The 5,239-nt window shown below is 42.4% G+C and overlaps 1 non-coding gene across 1 annotated transcript; it reads right to left on the minus strand.

The window, feature by feature from the left end:
• Positions 1-2,222: 2,222 nt before the first annotated feature.
• Positions 2,223-2,360, minus strand: LOC114817546. Its single transcript, XR_003765408.1, has one exon. It is a non-coding gene; the product is annotated as a small nucleolar RNA SNORA7 (small nucleolar RNA).
• Positions 2,361-5,239: the final 2,879 nt, after the last annotated feature.

The raw sequence follows: 5,239 nt of genomic DNA on the forward strand, positions 1-5,239 counted from the left end.
ACTCAGGATTTGGGGATCTAACATTCCCAATTGAAATGTTTTTCGGTATTATGTATGTCTCTAAAAGTGGCACCTCATAAGCCAAATCATAGGTTCATTCAATTCAATAGTATTTATTGAGCGCTTACTATGTGCAGAGCACTGTACTAAGCGCTTGGGATGAACAAGTCGGCAACAGATAGAGACAGTCCCTGCCGTTTGACGGGCTTACAGTCTAATCGGGGGAGACGGACAGACAAGAACAATGGCACTAAACAGCGTCAAGGGGAAGAACATCTCGTAAAAACAATGGCAACTAAATAGAATCAAGGCGATGTACAATTCATTAACAAAATAAATAGGGTAACGAAAATATATACAGTTGAGCGGACAAGTACAGTGCTGTGGGGATGGGAAGGAAGAGGTCAGTAGGATTTCAAGGAATGTCAGGTTAAAACTCAATCATGTAATTAGAGGCATTTTAATAATCATTTTAGTGTAGGCAGAGCACTGGGGAAAGTGAAATGTCATAGAGTGGGTAGACACGGTCCCTGACCAAAAGGAATTTTTAAGTCTAGGTGGGGAGACGGATGTTAGAAAAATTACAGATAGTGGATGGCAGAGGATAAGGATTATGTACAAAAGTGTTATATAGGACAAAGAAGAAGCATGGTCTAGGGGATAGAGCCCAGGCCTGGGAGTCAGAAGGACCTGAGTTCTAATCCTGACTCTCCCACTTGTCTATGTGACCTCGGGCAATTCGCTTCATTTCTCTATGTTTCAGTTACCTCATCTGTAAAGTGGGTATTAAGAACGTGAGCCCCATCTGGGACTGGAACTCGATTTGCTTGTATCAACCCTAGCACTCAGCACACTGCCTGTCACAGAGTAAGTGCTTAGAAATTATTACTATTATTACTATCATTTTTATTAGAGGGTGAAAATCAAGTGATTAAGGAGTACAGATCCTAGTGCATAACTGGCACAGGAAGGAGAACAAATAAGAGACATGAGGGCTCAGTGAGAGAAGGTCTTTCCTAGAAGATGACTTTCTGAGCACTTGTTCTATACTGACCACCATACTAAGAGCTTGGAAGAGTAAAATTGAGTTAGTGTACATAATGCCGTTCAGGGAATGTATGCTGGACGAGACCACATTGTGGAATATTCTGGAAGCGCACCCTAATTATACAACCATTGCACTGGAAAGTAGTCTACCCACCGACAACTGCTAACAGTCCAGAAGGAACAAGAAACCAAGCACGTTCTCCAATATAAACAACAAATGGATGTTTCTCCCACATATCATAAACCAAACAGCAAGACTCTGGGCAAGGCCAAGTGAAGGCACTGATATTGTTTTGGTGTAAATGATTCAGTGATTTAAAAAAAAGTCTACTTCATGTAAATAACTAGTGAATCTCCACACCATGTTAAATTTCACCCAAACCGTATTTCCATTAAATCTTCTCTATAGCTGTTTGGGCTGGAAACTTTTTCCCCCCTTCCCCCTCAAGACACACACACACACACACACACACACACACACACACACACACACACACACACACACACACCCACCCCAGCCCCCTTCCAACTCTTTGAGCAGTATCAGCACCATGACCTTTCAGCTAAACTCACCATAAGATAACTAGAAAAGAAGACAACATAGTCCTAGATCGAAGCTCTGTCTCTTGGTAGCAAAACTATGCTCATCCTAACATAGTAGTGTTTGGGGAACGTGTGAGGGGATTTGACTATAGTAGAATACTCAAGCGTTAGCCAGAAATGAGAAACTGAAAGTAGGGAGGACAGAGAAACCATTTTTAAGGTTACAGGGAAGTAGAGCCTCATGCAACATAATATCTCGAATAACTTGGAATCAATTGCAGCAGATATACCAGCGTAGTGCACTGCAAACAAGAAAGGATTAGTCTTTTGGAACAGATACTCTGTGGAGATGACAAAACAAGAAATAATAACAGTAATAATAACAATATTAATACTAAAACTACTTGTCATGTCTTATGCCATCTAGTTGTATCTGACCCATAGAGACACCATGGACACAACTCTCCCAGAACGCCCCGCCGCCATCTGCAACTGTTCTGGTAGTGTACCCATAGAGTTTTCTTGGTAAAAATCCAGAAGTGGTTTACCTTTGCCTCCTTCCACGCAGTAAACTCGAGTCTATGCCCTCGACTCTCTCCCAGGCCACTGCTGCACGTCATGGGTGAGTTCTAACTTGCAGGAGATTGCCTTCCATTCACTAGCCACTGGCCAAACTAGGAATGGAATGGGTAGGCCCCTGCTTTATTCTCCCTCCCGTTGCCAAGACTGGTAGAGCACTGGAAACTCTCCAAGTGTGACCCTGAGAGGGGACTAAAACTACTATACTAATAATAATAATTGTGGTATTTGTTAAGCACTTACTATATGCCAGGCACTGTACTAATCATCGGGGTAGATACAAGGAAATTGGGTAGAACACAGTCCCTGTTTCACACAGGGCTTACCGTCTTAATCCCCATTTTACAGAAGAGTTAACTGAGGCACAGAGAAGTTAAGTGACTTGCTCAAAGTCACATAGCAGACAAATAGTGGAGCTAGGATTAGAACCCAGGTGTTTCTGACTCCCAGCCCCAAGCTGTATCCACTAAACCATGCTGTAAAAACATAATAAGGGGCAGGTTCTGTAAATAATTAGCATGTCAGCATAGCAAGGGACATTGTTTTTCTTTGCACAGTGTGATCAAGATTATAGGTCCTGGAGTGGCTTTTTCAGTCATACATACTGAAAGTAGGGAGGACAAAGAAACCATTTTTATGGCTACAGGGAAGTAGAGCCTCATGCAACGTAATATCTCGAATAACTTGGAATCAATTGCAGCAGATATACCAGCGTAGTGCACTGCAAACAAGAAAGGTGAATTTCACCTTCTTTGGGCATGAAGCACTAGATGAACATCTTTGTATCCATAAATTCTTGAAATTACCATCTCCTTCCACCACATACATTTTCTACTAGCACTGAGACCCTTTGAAATTAATGATAATCCGAAAAAAGTTATTCAACATTGGCTTCACAGTGACACTGTCCTCTCCTGGTTCTCCTATCGCTCTGACTGCTCTTTTGCTGTCCACGAATTCCTTCCCTGCCTCTCTCCCCCTAATTTTGGGAGTCCCTTAAGGATCAGTTCTGGATCCCTTTCTATTCTCCATCTATACCTACCTCCTTCCAAATTTACATCTCCATCCCTGATGTCTCTGCTTCTCTGCAGTCTTGCATTTCCTCCTGCCTTCAGGTCATCTCTACTTGAACGTCCTGCTGACACCTCAAACCTAGCACAGCCAAAACAGAATGCCTTATCCTCACACCCAAACTCTGTCTTTCTCTTGACTTTCCCATTACTGTAGTCAGAGCCACCATCCTTCCTTTCTCACAACCCCTTAACCTCAGCATTATCCTTTATTCATCTCTCTCATTTAGCACACATATTCAATCTGCTTTTACATCCTGTCCGTTTAACCTTCACAGCATTGCTCAAAACCACATTTTCCTCTCCATCCAAACTACTACCATGTTAATCCAACCACTTATTCTTGATTACTGAATCAGCCTCCTTACTGGCTTCCCTGCCCCAGTCTTTCCCCAGTCCAGTGCTTAATTCACTTGCTGCCTGGATCATCTTTCTACTGAAACATTCAGTCCATGTCACTCCATTCCTCAAGAATCTCCAGTGGCTATCTATCTACATCAACATCAAACAGGAATTCTTTACCATCGGCTTTAAAAGCACTCAGTCAACTTGTCTCCTCCAACCTAACCTCTCTGATTTCCTAATATAACTCAGCCCTCACACCTTTCTCCTCTAATGCCAACCTACTCACTCTACCTCCATCGCATCTTTCTCACCATGGACCTCTTGCTCACTTCCTGCCTCTGGCCTGGAACACCCTCCCTCTTCATAGCCAAGAGAAGATCACTTTCTCCATCTTCAAATCCTTATTAAAACTTCATGTTCTTCAAGAGCCCTTCCCTGAAAAAGCCCTCATTTCCTCTCCCTCCACCCCATGACATTTATGTACATATCCATAATTAATTTGTTTACATTCATGTCTATATCCCTCTTTAGGCTCTAAGTTTCTCATGGGCAGGGACATGTCTCCCATCTCTGTTATACTGTACTCTCCCAAGCACTTCGTACAGTACTCTGCATGTTTTAAGAGCTCACTATAAATGAATAATTGATGGATCAATTAATTGGTACTTGCTTCATACTGCCAATAGATACCAAACTAGCTGCTAACATGGGTGGCCAAGAATGTTACCCATCTGACTGTGTGCTGGGTCCGAAGGTTGACCGGTCCTTTGACTCCCAGGCCCAGGCTCCAGACACTGGGCGTTGCCTCTTCCTCATTCTGTCTTGAAATCTTACCTTGCCTTTCGACTTCTTTGACATTACCTGTCTCAACTGAGGTTGAAGCATTTCTGTGAGGTAAGGACCAATGGGTATGAATATCCTCATTTTGGAGAGAAGAGAAACTGGGAAGTTTGCCTAGGTCTTCATGATAGAACAGTAATAGAGCTTGGATTTGAACCCAGTTTCTCTGACTTCCAGCACCATAGTCATTCCACTAAACTGCACACTGAAAGCAGTGTGGCCTAGTGGAAAGAGCACAGATCTGGAGTCAGAGGACCTGGGTTCTAATTCCAGCTCTGCTGCTTATCTGCTGTGTGATCTTGGGCAAGTCTCTTAACTTCCCTGTCACTATATCCTCACGGGTGAAATGAGATTTCAATATCTGCTATCCCTCCTACTTAGATTATGAAACCCATGCGGACAGGGACTGTGTCTGACCTATTTATCTGTAACTACCCCAGAACTGAGCAAAGTGTTTAGCATATAGTAAGCACTTACAAATACTCATATTATTATTATTTCATGCAACCATTTTCAGCTAGGTCAATTCAGGTAGGCTAAGGAATGTTATATCTCCCAGACCTTAGACTGAAAGAAGAAATATACCCAAATCAGTTAGTGGATCACAGAATCCATGAACATACAGCGCAGTGAAGCAGAAAACGTGGACTTCTCCTGTTAGCGAAACTTCAAACTAAATAGACAGAAGGGCTAATCTCCTATGATAAATACTTCGTTTGAAGATTTGAATTCTGTTTCCATGGAAACAATTTGGCAATGGACTTTGCAAACAGAAAACTACTAAGCATTTCCATTTGCTTATGGAGCTATGTTTA

This window comes from Ornithorhynchus anatinus, chromosome 16 (genome assembly GCF_004115215.2).
Source record: "Ornithorhynchus anatinus isolate Pmale09 chromosome 16, mOrnAna1.pri.v4, whole genome shotgun sequence".
Classification (NCBI taxonomy): Eukaryota; Metazoa; Chordata; class Mammalia; order Monotremata; family Ornithorhynchidae; genus Ornithorhynchus; species Ornithorhynchus anatinus.